This window comes from Chenopodium quinoa, unplaced genomic scaffold, assembly GCF_001683475.1.
Source record: "Chenopodium quinoa cultivar QQ74 unplaced genomic scaffold, ASM168347v1, whole genome shotgun sequence".
In the NCBI taxonomy this organism is placed as follows: domain Eukaryota; kingdom Viridiplantae; phylum Streptophyta; class Magnoliopsida; order Caryophyllales; family Amaranthaceae; genus Chenopodium; species Chenopodium quinoa.
In genome coordinates this window covers 117,351-134,231 of record NW_018743381.1, presented here as the reverse complement: position 1 = coordinate 134,231, position 16,881 = coordinate 117,351, and positions in this window count along the sequence as shown.

The following is a 16,881-nucleotide window of genomic DNA, read 5'->3' as shown; positions in this document are numbered from 1 at the left end:
ATAATTTATGCCAATTGAAATGAAAAGAGTCATATTTAATTAATCAGATTACGATTTTCCCGTTGTTTATTATTGACTAAATGCTCCTAATTAATTTTTCTAACTCAACATAATTATTCACACATCTCATTATATCCATTGTTTACAATCTCCTAGACACACCATACATGTATTTCATTCCTTTGATAAGATAATAAGTTGGGGGCCGGGGAAGAGTGTGAGCACGGATCCAAGCGTGCATGAAATACAAAGAAAGTTGGTTCACACTACTCTATGAGTTATGATTTACGATATTAATTTAGGATGTCCAACAAAGGTTAAGTTATTACTGTCGAAGTTTTATTTTTTAAAACTGGAGTAACTCATTCTACGTTAGGAATAATAAATGTCACAAAAATTGTAAATAAATTTATAAAATTAGTCATAATCTACAATCTAACACTTGTTATCAATCAATGTCACCACTTAAAATAATCCTAGCCAAAAAAATTTAGTAATCAGCGAGTTGAGAAGATATGGTGGCTAATTCAAGATATATTAAGTAATGTGCAGGAATGTAGGATCAATGGAAAATGTAAATAAAGTGTAGTAAATGTTTATTAGGTACATCCATACATGTAATGTCATATGTGCTAGCGTATGAGATGCATATCAATTTTTTTTTTTCTAAAAAGAAAGATACACTCAAATTAAGAAAGCATACGTCCCAACTTAAATGTGGTGCAAACCGAGGGGCAAGCCCCTACATGTGTGCATTTTTAAAGATGCTTTTATAACACATTATAAATAAATAATATGATGATTTGAAAACCTTATAAATTAGTGGATATAGCCTCATGTACGTATATATCACTCGGCAAGAATCTCTAATAAATCATAATGATGTACAAAATACTATTAACATACAGAAAATTAAAACACATAAATATCAACATCATAAAATGATGTAAAAACTGGTGAAACGAATATTCACAATAGCTGGAGAGATTATTGTCAAGTAATTGCTATACCGTAGCCATCACCTTTCTTTTCTTATTTATGCCTTTCTTTTTTTCTTAATAGGAGTACCTTTTTTTTTAGCATTACAAGATTTACAACTCGTATTTTCATCCAAAATAAATACTACCTCCGTTAATTATTATGTGCAACTTTGAAATATTTTATATCTCACAAATAATGCCTCAAAGTTGCACATAATAATCAACGGAGGTAGTATATATTTTTGCTAAATCTTTTGTGTGGATGGTGGATAATCGAATCCTTTGAAAGAGGAGACAATAAAATCATGTTGAGTGGGAGTACTTTCTATAATTTTCCAATTAAGTCAAAAAGAAAGATCCTTTAATGTGATCCTAGCAATTTTTATGTACGTTGAGATATTAACCAATAGATTTGGATGATCATAAAAATGATCAAGTGGTGCTTAATTGCTTTTCATGTATATATACTTTTAGCAATTACATCCGATCCAATGGTTTTTGATCAATGAAGCTTAAAAGGCTTGGCAAGTTTAGTTAGAATTATCATGTCGGCTTCGTGGTCTTCAGTGGAACATTCTAGGTGTAATAATTATGCACTTCATATTGCATTTTGATGTTGATCGATACAAAGAAAAAAGGAATAAGTTGAGTAATGAAAATTATTTGTAGCTTTTTATTTCAATCAATAATCTTGTACACTCTTAATGGCATCATATTTTTTTGGATTTGTAGACTCTATCAATCACTTTCCCTTGCAAAACTCTGTTTAATTTGGAGAAATTATCATTAAAATATGAAATAAGCCTATTCATCTTTGGGCTACAATGGGCTGAAAATGGGCTAAAATGGGCTGAAAGTGGGCTAAAACTATATCTTTGGGCTGCTATGGGCTTCTATTTTTGTCACAATTAAGGTTGTATTCAATTCATGTCACTGGTCCTACTGACCTAAAAGATCATAATTTTGGTTGTTAGAAAATCACAACATACTAAAACCACTAGAACTAAGGAAACAACATTTCTAATACTAGAACATATTAAACAAACATTAAGACTAGAGCTGTCAATTCGGGTAAACGGGTCGGGTTTGGATCGGGTAAGAGTGGGTCGTGTAACTCGGGTTGTTCAATTCAAATTAATTCCATAACCTATGCGGGTCGGGTTTGGGTTGGGTCATGCTTGAGTTGGGTCATACTTCTTATCGGGTTTGGATCGGATTTAGGTCGGGTTAGATTCAGGTAGGGTGAACAATAGGTCGGGTTTTCACGGGTTAAGGTGATTCTCGGGTTTGAGTCTGGTTCTGTTCAAGTCAATAATTTGCGGGTTAGAATCAAGTCGGGTCATTATCGGGTTTGATTCAGGTTCGGTTCAAGTCAATAATTTGCAGATTATAATCAGGTTAGGTCATTTTCAAGTCGGGTCATTCTCGGGTTCAAGTCGGGATCAGTTCAAGTCAATAATTTGCGGGTTATAATCAGGTTGGGTCATTTCCAAGTCGGGTCATTCTCGGATTCAAGTCGGGTTATGTTCAAGTCACTAATTTGCAAGTTACAATTAAGTCCGGTCTTTTCCAAGTCAGGTCATATTCGGGTTCAACTAACTATAAATAGATAATTGTCATTTTTATCAAGCTAATTATTTCCTTTGAGTACAATATATATAGCAATATACTAGGGAACTATAGTCTATAATTTAGGAAAATAATTATCTCCTTTGACCATACATCAAATATATACTATATTTAACTCTTAAATTTGAGGATGATGCTCCTTTCTTTTGCTAGCTTGGACCGACTTGGTCTCCTAAGAAAAAAAAATGCTTTGATCAACAATAATAGGTGGTCTAAATTGCATTTAAGGTGATTTGAAATCAGGTCAGGAACAATTTGGGTTGAATTTAAGTCGCGTCAATAACAAGTCGTGTTAATTTTGAGTCGGTTTAGTAACAGATCGGTTTGAATTTTTTGGTTGGGTAAGTAAAGGTATGGTAAAATTCGGGTCAGGTCAATAACAATTCGGGTTGAATTTAGGTCAGGTCAATAACAAGTCGGGTTGATTTCAAGTCAGGTTTGTAAAAGGTAAGGTTAAAATCGGGTCGGGTAAGGAACAGGCCGGGTTGAATTCAGGTCAGGTTAAATTCGGATTTTGACGGGTTAAAACAGGTTTGGGACAATTTCAGTCAAGCCGGGTTCAGTGCAAGTTAATTAAATTGGCCGTTATAAACCGGTAAATCGGTGCAAGTTGTAAACCGGTAAATTGGCCATTTAAAAGCAAATTGAATGGTTCCACACACCCAATTGGGCTACCGGAGGGTATTGGGACCATCGTAAACATTTTGGCAATTTTTATTTCCGGGAAAAAAAAGTCAAAAATTCCAAAATTGAACGCTAATATCCATGCCTTTTGAGAAATTTTGGAGGTTACGGGGCCTGGTGTCGGAAAGTATTGAAATTCTATGGGATATATATTGATGGGGTCTTATACTCATATAATGCCGTTTGGAACCATATATGATTATTATTTATTGTCATAAATGTTCGTGGTAGGCTTGAATTAATGAAATCGGTTCCTGCTGTAAATCGGTAAATTAGTCGTTTAAAAGCAAATTGGATGGTTCCACCCACCCAATTGGACTGCCGGATGGTTTTCGGGACCATGGTAAACATTTCGGCAATTTTTATATCCGGAGAAAAAAATCAAGAAATTTCAAAATTTAAGGCTAATATCCACGCTTTTTGAGAAATTTTGAAGGTTTTGGGGCCTGATGTTTAAAAGTATTAATATGTGAGGGGATAAATCTCGGGGTCATATAATGCAGTTGAGAGCATATATTATCATTATATGTTGTCTTTAATGTTCGTAATAAGCTTGAGTTAATGAAATCCATGCAAGTCGTAAACCAGTAATTAAATTGGCCGTTGAAAGACAAATTGGATGGTTCCACCAACCCAATTGGAATCCAGAATGGTATTAGGGACCATAGTAAACATTTCAGCAATTTTAATTTCGGGCGAAAAAAAGTCAAAAAATTCCAAAACTGAAGACTAATATCCATGTTTTTTGAGAAATTTTGGAGGATTCAGGGCCCGATGTCGAAAAGTCTTAAAATTCTAAGGGATATATCTCGGTTCATTTAATGCCGTTTGGAATATATTATTATTTTTTGTTGTCATAAATGTTCGTTTAAAGGCAAATTGGATGGTTCCATCAACCTAATTGGACCCCCGGAGGGTATTAGGGACCATGGTAAACATTTCGGCAATTTTAATTTCCAAGCGAAGAAAAGTTAAAAAAATCCAAAATTAAAGACAAATATCCACGCTTTTTGAGAAATTTTGGAGGTTTCGGGGCCCGGTGTCGAAAAGTCTTGAAATTTTAGAGGATACTTCTCGGGGTCATATAATGCTGTTTGGAACCATATTTGATCATTATATGATGTCATAAATGTTCGTGGTAGGCTTAAGTTAATGAAATCGGTGCAAGTTGTAAACCGCTAAATTGGTCGTTTAAAGGCAAATTGGATGGTTCCACCCACCCAATGGGACTCTCGGATGGAATTATGGACTACAGTGAACCTTTCGGCAATTTTTATGTTCGTGTGAAAAAAGTAAAAATATTCCAAAGTTGAAGACTAATATCCAGGCTTTTTGAGAAAGTTTGAAGGTTTCGGGGTCCGATGTCAAAAAGTCTTGAAATTTTAGAGTATACTTCTCGGGGTCATATAATGCTGTTTGGAACCATATATGATCATTATATGATCTCATAAATATTCGTGGTAAGATTGAGTTAATGAAATTGGTGCAACTTTTAAACCGGTAAATTGGTCGGTTAAAGGCAAATTGGATGGTTCCACCCACCCAATGGGACTCCTGGATGGAATTATGGACCATGGTAAACATTTTGGCAATTTTTAATTTTAGGCGAAAAAAGATCAAAAAATTCAAAATTGAAGGCTAATATCCACGCTTTTGAGAAATTTTGGAGGATTCAAGGCCCGGTATCAAAAAGCTTTGATATTCTAGGCTTGAGTTAATGAAATCCGTGCAAGTTGTAAATCGATAATTAAATTGGTTGTTTAAAGGAAAATTGGAAGGATCCACCAACCTAATTGGACTCCCGAAGGGTATTAGGGACCATGGTAAACATTTCGGCAATTTTTATTTCCAAGCGAAGAAAAGTAAAAAAATTCCAAAATTGAAGACTAATATCCACGTTTTTGAGAAATTTAGGAGGTATCGAGGCATGGTGTCGAAAAGTTTTGAAATTTTAGAGGACACTCGGGGTCATATAATGTTGTTTGGAATAATATATGATGTCATAAATGATCGTGGTAGGCATGAATTAATGAAATCGGTGCAAGTTGTAAACCGGAAAATGGGTCGTTTAAAGGCAAATTGAATAGTTCCACCCACCCAATGGGACTCCTGGATGGAATTATGGACTATATTATACATTTAGGCAATTTTTATTTCCGTGCAAAAAAAAGTCAAAAAATTCCTAAATTGAAGACTAATATCCACGCTTTTTGAGAGATTTTGGAGGTTTCGGGGCCCGATGTCGAAAAGTCTTAATTTTAGAGGATACTTTTTAAGGTCATATAATGCTGTTTGGAACCATATATGATCATTATATAATGTCATAAATGTTCGTGGTAGGTTTGAGTTAATGAAATCGGTGCAAGTTTTAAACCGGTAATTTGGTCGTTTAAAGGCAAATTGGATGGTTCCACCCACCCAATGGGACTCCCAGATGGAATAATGGCCCATAGTAAACATTTCGGAAATTTTTATTTCCGTGCGAAAAAAGTCAAAAAATTCCAAAATTGAAGACTAATATCCACGCTTTTTGAGAGATTTCGATGGTTTCGGGGCCCGATGTCGAAAAGTCTTGAAATTTTAGAGGATACTTCTTGGGGTCATATAATTTTGTTTGGAACCATATATGAACATTATATAATGTCATAAATGTTCGTGGTAGGCTTGAGTTAATGACATCGGAGCAAGTTGTAAACCGGTAATTTGGTCGTTTAAAGGCAAATTGGATGGTTCCACCCACCCAATGGGACTCCGGGATGGAATTATGGACCATAGTAAACATTTCAGCAAATTTTAATTTTCGTGCGAAAAAAAGTCAAAAAATTTAAAAATTGAAGACTAATATCCACACTTTTTGAGAGATTTCGGTGGTTTCGGGGCCCGATGTCGAAAAGTCTTGAAATGTTGGAGGTTACTTCTCGGGGTCATATAATGGTGTTTGGAACCATATATGTTCATTATATGATCTCATAAATGTTCGTGGTAAGCTTGAGTTAATGAAATCGGTGCAAGTTGTAAACCGGTAAATTGGTCTTTTAAAGACTAATTGGATAGTTCCACCCACCTAATGGGACTCCCGGATGGAATTATGGACCATGGTAAATATTTCGCCAATTTTTAATTTCAGGAGGAAAAAAAAGTAAAGAAAATTCAATATTGAAGGCTAATATCCACGCTTTTTGAGAAATTTTGGAGGATTCAAGGCCCGGTATCAAAAAGCCTTTAATTATATTCTAGATAATACATCTCGAAATCATGTAATGTAGTTGAGAACCATGTATGATCATTATATGTTGTCATAAATGTTCGTAATAGGCTTGAGTTAATGAAATCCGTGCAAGTTGTAAATAGATAATTAAATTGGTTGTTTAAAGGCAAATTGGAAGGATCCACCAACCTTATTGGACTCCCGGAGGGTATTAGGGGCCATGGTAAACATTTCAGCAATTTTTATTTCCTAGCGAAAAAAAGTGAAAAAATTCCAAAATTGAAGACTAATATCCACGTTTTTTGAGAAATTTTGGAGGTTTGGGGGCCCGGTGTCGAAAAGTCTTGAAACTTTAGAGGATACTTCTCGGGGTCATATAATGCTGTTTGAAACCATATATGATCATTATATGATGTCATAAATGTTCGTGGTAGGCTTGAGTTAATGAAATCAGCGCAAGTTGTAAACCGGTAAATTGGTCGTTTAAAGGCAAATTAGATGGTTCTACCCACCCAATGGGACTCCCGGATGGAATTATGTATCATAGTAAACATTTCGGCAATTTATTTCCGTGTGAAAAAAAGTCAAAAAATTCCATAATTGAAGACTAATATCCACGCTTTATGAGAGTTTTGGAAGGTTTTGGGTGCTGATGTCAAAAAGTCTTGAAATTTGAGAGGATACTTCTCGAGGTCATATTATGCTTTTTGAAACCATATATGATCACTATATGATGTCATTTATTACATAGTAGGCTTGAGTTAATGAAATCGGTGCAAGTTGTAAACCGGTAAATTGGTCGTTTAAAGGAAAATTAGATGGTTCCACCCACCCAATGGGACTCTTGGATGGAATTAAGGACCAAAGTAAATATTTTGGCAATTTTTGTTTCCGTGCGAAAAAAAGTCAAAAAATTACAAAATTGAAGACTACTATCCACGCTTTTTGAGAGATTTTGGAGATTTCGGAGCCCGATGTCGAAAAGTCTTGAAATTTGAGAGGATATTTCTCGAGGTCATATAATGCTGTTTGGAACCATATATGATCATTATATGATCTCATAAATGTTCGTGGTAGGCTTGAGTTAATGAAATCGGTGCAAGTTGTAAACCGGTAAATTGGTCGTTTAAAGGCAAATTGGATGGTTCCACCCATCTAATGGGACTCCCGGATGGAATTTTGGACCATAGTAAAATTTCGGCAATTTTAATTTCGGGCGAAAAGAAAGTCAAAAAACTCAAAATTGAAGGCTAATTTCCACGCTTTTTGAGAAATTTTGGAGGATTCAAGGCCCGATATCAAAAAGCCTTGATATTCTAGAGAATACATCTCGAATTCATATAATGTCGTTGAAAACCATATATGATCATTATATGTTGTTATAAATGTTCGTAATAGGCTTGAGTTAATGAAATCCATGCAAGTTGTAAATCGATAATTAAATTGGTTGTTTAAAGGAAAATTGGATGGTCCCACCATCCTAATTGGACTCCCGGAGGGTATTAGGGACCATGGTAAACTTTTCGACAATTTTAATTTCCAAGCGAAGAAAAGTCGAAAAATTCCAAAATTGAAAACTAATATCCACGCTTTTTGAGAAATTTTAGAGGTTTCGGGGCCCGATGTCAAAAACTCTTGAAATTTTAGAGGATACTTCTCGGAGTCATATAATGTTGTTTGAAACCATATATGATCATTATTTGATGTTATAAATGTTCGTGGTAGGCTTAAGTTAATGAAATCGGTGCAAGTTGTAAATTGGTAAATTGGTCGTTTAAAGGCAGATAGGATGGTTCCACCCACCCAATGGGACTCTTGGATGGTATTATGGAACATAGTAATCATTTCGGAAATTTTTATTTCCGTGCGAAAAAAGTCAAAAAATTCCTAAATTGAAGACTAATATCCACGCTTTTTAAGAGATTTTGGAGGTTTCGGGGCCTGATGTCGAAAAGTCTTGAAATTTCAGAGGATACTTCTCGGGGTCATATAATGCTGTTTGGAACCATATATGATCATTATATGATGTCATAAATGTATGTGGTAGGCTTGAGTTAATGAAATTAGTGCAAGTTGTAAACCGGTAAATTGGTCGTTTAAAGGCAGAATGGATGGTTCCACCCACCCAATGGGACTCTTGGATGGAATTATGGAACATAGTAAGCATTTCAGCAATTTTTATTTCCGTGCGAAAAAAATTCAAACAATTCCTAAATTGAAGACTAATATCCACGCTTTTTGAGAGATTTTGGAGGTTTCGGGGCCTGATGTCGAAAAGTCTTGAAATTTCAGAGGATAGTTCTTGAAGTCATATAATACTGTTTGGAACCATATATGATCATTATATGATGTCATAAATGTTCGTGGTAGGCTTGAGTTAATGAAATTAGTGCAAGTTGTAAACTGGTAAATTGGTCGTTTAAAGGCAAATTGGATGGTTCCACCCACCCAATGGGACTCGTAGATGGAATTATGGACCATGGTAAACTTTTTTGGCAATTTTTAATTTCGGGCGAAAAAAAATTAAAAAATTTCAAAAATGAAGGCTAATATCCACGCTTTTAAGAAATTTTGGAGGATTTAAGGCCCGGTATCAAAAACCCTTGATATTCTAGAGAATACATCTCGATGTCATATAATTCCGTTGAGAACCATATATGATCATTATATGTTGACTTAAATGTTCGTCGTAGGCTTGAGTTAATGAAATTCGTGCAAGTTGTAAATCGATAGTTAAATTGGTTGTTTAAAGGCAAATTGGATGGTTCCACCAACCTAATTGGACTCCCGGAGGGTATTAGGGACCATGGTATACATTTCGGCCATTTTTATTTCCAAGCGAAGAAAAGTCAAAAAATTCCAAAATTGAAGACTAATATCCACGCTTTTTGAGAAATTTTAGAGTTTTTGGGTCCCGGCGTCGAAAAGTCTTGAAATTTTAGAGGATACTTCTCGGGGTCATATAATGCTGTTTGGAACCATATATAATCATTATATGATGTCATAAATGTTCGTGGTTAGATTGAGTTAATGAAATCGGTGCAAGTTGTAAACCGGTAAATTGGTCGTTTAAAGGCAAATTGGATGGTTCCACCCACCAAATGGGACTCCCTGATGGAATTATGGACCATAGTAAACATTTCGGCAATTTTAATTTCCGTGCGAAAAAAGTCAAAAAATTCCAAAATTGAAGACTAATATCCACACTTTTTGAGAGATTTTGGAGGTTTCGGGGCTCGATGTCGAAAACTTTTGAAATGTTGGAGGATACTTCTTGGGGTCATATAATGGTGTTTGGAACCATATATGTTCATCATATGATCTCATAAATGTTCGTGGTAAGCTTGAGTTAATGAAATCGGTGCAAGTTGTAAACCGGTAAATTGGTCTTTTAAAGACTAATTGGATAGTTCCACCCACCTAATGGGACTCCCGGATGGAATTATGGACCATGGTAAATATTTCGCCAATTTTTAATTTCAGGAGGAAAAAAAAGTAAAGAAAATTCAATATTGAAGGCTAATATCCACGCTTTTTGAGAAATTTTGGAGGATTCAAGGCCCGGTATCAAAAAGCCTTTAATTATATTCTAGAGAATACATCTCGAAATCATGTAATGCAGTTGAGAACCATGTATGATCATTATATGTTGTCATAAATGTTCGTAATAGGCTTGAGTTAATGAAATCCGTGCAAGTTGTAAATAGATAATTAAATTGGTTGTTTAAAGGCAAATTGGAAGGATCCACCAACCTTATTGGACTCCCGGAGGGTATTCGGGGCCATGGTAAACATTTCAGCAATTTTTATTTCCTAGCGAAAAAAAAGTGAAAAAATTCCAAAATTGAAGACTAATATCCACGCTTTTTGAAAAATTTTGGAGGTTTGGGGGCCCGGTGTCGAAAAGTCTTGAAACTTTAGAGGATACTTCTCGGGGTCATATAATGCTGTTTGAAACCATATATGATCATTATATGATGTCATAAATGTTCGTGGTAGGCTTGAGTTAATGAAATCAGCGCAAGTTGTAAACCGGTAAATTGGTCGTTTAAAGGCAAATTAGATGGTTCTACCCACCCAATGGGACTCCCGGATGGAATTATGTATCATAGTAAACATTTCGGAAATTTATTTCCGTGTGAAAAAAAGTCAAAAAATTCCATAATTGAAGACTAATATCCACGCTTAATGAGAGTTTTGGAAGGTTTTGGGTCCTGATGTCAAAAAGTCTTGAAATTTGAGAGGATACTTCTCGAGGTCATATTATGCTTTTTGAAACCATATATGATCACTATATGATGTCATTTATTACATAGTAGGCTTGAGATAATGAAATCGGTGCAAGTTGTAAACCGGTAAATTGGTCGTTTAAAGGCAAATTGGATGGTTACACCCACCCAATGGGACTCCCGGATGGAATTAAGGACCATAGTAAATATTTTGGCAATTTTTGTTTCCGTGCGAAAAAAAGTCAAACAATTCCTAAATTGAAGACTAATATCCACGCTTTTTGAGAGATTTTGGAGATTTCGGAGCCCGATGTCGAAAAGTCTTGAAATTTGAGAGGATATTTCTCGAGGTCATATAATGCTGTTTGGAACCATATATGATCATTATATGATCTCATAAATGTTCGTGGTAGGCTTGAATTAATGAAATCGGTGCAAGTTGTAAACCGGTAAATTGGTCGTTTAAAGGAAAATTGGATGGTTCCACCCATCTAATGAGACTCTTTGATGGAACTATAGACCATGATAAACATTTCGGCAATTTTTAATTTCAGGCGAAAAAAATTCAATAAATTCAAAATTGAAGGCTAATATCCACGTTTTTTGAGAAATTTTGGAGGAAATTCAAGGCCCGGTATCAAAAAGCCTTAATATTCTAGAGAATACATCTCGAAATCATATAATGCCGTTGAGAACCATATATGATCATTATATGTTGTCATAAATGTTCGAAATAGGCTTGAGTTGATGGAATCTATGCAAGTTGTAAATCAATAATTAAATTGGTTGTTTAAAGACAAATTGGATGGTTCCACCAACCTAATTACACTCCTGAAGGGTATTAGGGACAATGGTAAACATTTCTGAAATTTTTATTTCCAAGCGAAGAAAAATAAAAAAATTCCAAAATTGAAGACTAATATCCACGGTTTTTGAGAAATTTTGGAGGTTTTGGGGCCCGTTGTTGAAAAGTCTTGAAATTTTAGAGGATACTTCTCGAGGTCATATAATGCTGTTTGGAACCAGATATGATCATTATATGATGTCATAAATGTTCGTGGTAGGCTTGAGTTAATGAAATCGGTGCAAGTTGTAAACCGGTAAATTGGTCGTTTAAAGGCAAATTGGATGGTTCCATCCACCCAATGGGACTCCAGGATGAAATTATGGACCATTGTAAACATTTCGGCAATTTTTTTTTCCATGCGAAAAAAAGTCAAAAAATTCCAAAATTGAAGACTAATATCCACTCTTTTTGAAAGATTTTGGAGGTTTCAGGGCCCGATGTCGAAAAGTCTTGAAATTTTATAGGATACATCTTGAGGTCATATAATGCTGTTTGGAATCATATATGATCATAATTTGTTCTTATAAATGTTTGTGGTAGGCTTGATTTAATGAAATCGATGCAAGTTGTAAACCGGTAAATTGGTCGTTTAAAGGCAAATTGGATGGTTCCACCCAACTAATGGGACTCCCGAATGGCGTTAGGGAACATGGTAAATATTTTGGCAATTTTTATTTCCGGGAAAAATAAAAGTAAAAAAATTCGAAATTGAAGGCTTAGCTAATATCCACGTTTGTTGTGAAACTTTGGAGGATTGGGGCTTGGTGTCGAAAAATCTTGAAATTATAGGGGATATATCGCGGGTCATTTAATGCCGTTTGGCTCAATATATGATCATTTTTTGTTGGCATAAATGTTCATGGTAAGCTTGAGTTAATGAAATCAGTGCAAGTTATAAGTCTGTAAATAGGTCGTTTAAAGGCAAATTGGATAGTTCCACCAACCCAATTGGAGTCTCGAAGATTATTAGGGACCATGGTAAATATTTCTGCAATTATCAATTCCGGGAAAAAAAAAAGTATAAAAATTCCAAATATAAAGGCTATTATCCACGCTTTTTTAGAAAATTTTGAGATTTCGGGGTCCGGAATCAAAATGCCTTGAACTTCTAGAGAATACTTCTCGGGGTCATTAAATGTCGTTGAGAACCATATAAGGTCATTATATGCTGTCGTAAATGTTCGTAATAGGCTTGAGTTATTGAAATCCGTGCAGGTTGTAAATCGGTTGTAAATAGGCATTTTAAAGACAAATTGGATGGTTCTACCAACCCAATTGGACTCCTAGAGGGTATTAGGGACCATTGTAAAGATTTCAGCAATTTTTATTTTCAAGTGAAAAAAGGTCAAAAAAATTCCAAAATTGAAGACTAATTTCCACGCTTTTTGAGAAATTTTAGATGATTTAGGGCCCGGTGTCGAAAAGTCTTGATATTTTAGAGGATACTTCTCGGGGTCATATAATGCTATTTGTAACCATATATGATCATTATTAGTCGTCATAATGTTTGTGGTAGGCTAGATTTAATGAAATCAGTGCAAGTTGTAAACCTGTAAATTGGTCGTTTAAAGGCAAATTGAATGGTTCCACCCACCCAATGGGACTCTTGGATGGCATTAGGGACCATGGTAACATTTCGGCAATTTTTATTTCCGGGCAAACTAAAAGTCAAAAAATTCAAAATTGGAGGCTAATAACCACGTTTTTTGGGAAATTTTTGAGGATTCGGGGCCCGGTGTCGAAAAGTCTTGAAATTAAAGGGGATATATATCGGGTCATTTAATTCCATTTGGAACCATGTATGATCATTTGTTGTTGTCATAAATGTTCATAGTAGGCTTGATTTAATGAAATCGGTGCAAGTTAAAGGCCGCTAAATAGGCAGTTTAAAGACAAATTGGATAGTTCCACCCACCCAATTGGATTCCCGAAGTTTTTAGGGACCATGGTGAATATTTCGGCAATTATTAATTTCGGGTAAAAAAAAAAGTATAAAAATTCCAAATTTAAAGGCTAATATTCATGCTTTTTGAGAAAATTTTGAGGTTTTGGGGCCCGGTATAAAAAATCCTTGAGTTTCTAGAGAATACATCTCGAGGTCATATAATGCTATTAAGAACCATATATGATAATTATATGTTGTCATAAATGTTCGTAATAGGCTTGAGTTAATGATATTCGTGCAGGTTGTAAACCGGTAATTAAATAGGCCTTTTTTTGGCAAATTGGATGGTTCTACCAACCCAATTGGACTCCCGGAGGATGTACGGGACCATGGTAAACATTTCGGCAATTTTTATTTTAAAGAGAAAAAAAGTCAAAATTCCAAAATTGAAGACTAATATTCACGTTTTTTGAGAAATTTTGGAAGTTTTGGGGCCCGGTGTTGAAAAGTCTTGATATTTGAGAGAATACATCTCGGGGTCATATAATTCTGTTTGGAAACATCTATGATCATTATATGATGTCATAAATGTTCGTGGTAGGCTTGAGTTCATGAAATCGGTGCAATCTGTAAACTGGTAAATTGGTCGTTTAAAGGCAAATTGGATGGTTCCACCCACCCAATTGGACTCCCGGATGGCATTGGGGACCATGGTAAACGTTTCGGAAATTTTTATTTTCGGGCGAAAAAAGTTATAAAATTCAAAATTGAAGGATATTATCCACGCTTTTTGAGAAATTTTGGAGGATTATGGGTCCGGTATCCTAAAGCCTTGATATTCTATAGATTACATCTCGTGGTCATATAATGCCATTGAGAAATATGTATGATCATTATATGGTGTCATAAATGTTAGTAATAGGCTTGAGTTAATGTAATCTGTGCATGTTGTAAACCGACAATTAAATTGTCCGTTTAAAGGCAAATTAGATGGTTCCACCAACCTAATTGGACTCCCGGATAGTATTAGGGACCATGGTAAAAATTTCGGCAATTTTTATTTCCGGACCAAAAAAAGTCAAAAATTTTCATAATTGAAGACTAATATCCACGCTTTTTGAGAAATTTTTGAGGTTTTAGGGTCGGGTGTTGAAAAGTCTTGAAATTTTAGAGGATACATCTCGGGGTCATATAATGCTGTTTGGAAACATATATGATCATTATATGATGTCATAAATGTTCGTGGTAGACTTGAGTTCATAAAATCGGTGCAAGTTGTAAACCGGTAAATTGGTTGTTTAAAGGAAAATTGGATGATTCCACCCGCCCAATGGGACTCTCGGATAGCATTAGGAACCATGTTAAACATTTTTGTAATTTTTATTTTCAGGTGAAAAAATTCAAAATTGAAGGCTAATATACACGCTTTTTGAGATATTTTGGAGTATTCAGGGTCCGGTATCCAAAAGCTTTAATATTCTAGGGAATACATCTCGGGATCATATAATGCCGATGAGATCCATATATTATCATTATATGTTGTCATAAACGTTTGTAATAGGCTTGAGTTAATGAAATCCGTGCAAGTTGTGAACTGGTAATTAAATTGGTCGTTTAAAGGCAAATTGGATGGTTCCACCAACCCAATTAGACTCCCAGAGGGTATTAGGGACCATGGTAAACGTTTTGGCAATTTTTATTTTCGGGCGAAGAAAGTAAAAAAAATTCCAAAATTGAAGACTAATATCCACGGTTTTTAAGAAATTTTGGAAGTTTTGGGGCGCGGTGTAGAAAAGTCTTGAAATTTTAGAGGATACATCTCGGGGTCATATAATGCTGTTTGGAACTATATATGATCATTATATGTTGTCATAAATGTTCATGGTAGGCTAGATTTAATGAAAACGGTGCAAGTTGTAAACTGATATATTGGTCGTTTAAAGGCAAATTGGATAGTTCCACCCACCCAATGGGACTCCCGGTGGCATTAGGGTCCATGGTTAACATTTTGGCTATTTTTATTTTCGGGCGAAATAAAAGTCAAAAAATTCAAAATTGAAGGCTAATAACCACGTTTTTTGAGAAATTTATGAGGATTCGGGCCCGGTGTCGAAAAGTCTTGAAATTCTAGGGGATAAAACTGGGGTCTCATTTGGAACCAAATATGATCATTTTTTGTTGTCTTAAATGTTCGTGGTAGGCTTGAGTTAATGAAATCTGTGCAAGTTATAAGCCGGTAAACAGGCCGTTTAACGGCAAATTGGATAGTTTCATCCACCCAATTGGACTCTCGAAGGTTATTAGGGACCATGGTAAATATTTTGGCAATTATTATTTTCGGGCGAAAAAAAGTATAAAAATTTCAAATTTAAAGGTTAATATCCACGCTTTTTGAGAAATTTTTGAGGTTTCGGAACCCGGTATCAAAAAGCCTTGAGCTTCTAGAGTATACATCTCGAGGTCATATAATGTCGTTTGGAACCATATATGATCACTATTTGTGGTCATTAATGTTCGTAATAGGCTTAAGTTAATGAAATCCGTGCAAGTTGTAAACCGGTAATTAAATTGGTCGTTTAAAGGCAAATTGGATAGTTCCACCCACCCAATTGGACTTCCGGAGTGTATTTGGGTCCACGGTAAACATTTTTTCAATTTCTATATCCGAGTAAAAAAGTCAAAAAATTCCAAAATTAAAGACTAATTATCCACGCTTTTTGTGAAATTTCGAATGTTTCGGGGTCGGTGTCGAAAAGTATTGAGATTTTAGGGGGTACATCTCAGGGTCATATAATGTCGTTTGGATCCATATATGATAATTAATTGTTGACATAAATGTTCGTTGTAAGTTTGAGTTAATGAAATCGGTGCAAGTTGTAAACCGGTAAATAGGTCGTTTAAAGGCAAATTGGATGGTTCCACCCAGCCAATTTGACTTCCGGAGGATATTTGGGACTGTAGTAAACATTTCGTCAATTTTTATTTCCGGATGAAAAAAAGTCAAAAAAATTCTAAAATTGAAGGCTTATAGCCACACTTTTGAGAAATTTTGGAGTTTTCAGGTAGAGCTGTCAATTCGGGTAAACGGGTCGGGTTTGGGTCAGTTCAATTCGGGTTGGGTCAATTTGAATTAATTCCATAATCTATGCGAGTCGGGTTTGGGTTGGGTCATGCTTGAGTCTGGTCACGTCGGGTCATACTTCTTATCAGGTTTAGGTCAGGTTAAGGTTGGGTTATATTTGGGTCGGGTGAACAGTATGTCGGGTTTAATTCGGATTTTCATGGATGAAAACGGGTTAGGGTAATTCTCGGGTTCGGTTCAAGTCGATAATTTGTGGGTTGGAATCAGGTCGGGTCATTCTTGGGTTTGAGTCGGGTTCGGTTCAAGTCAATATTTTGCGGGTCATAATCAGGTTGGA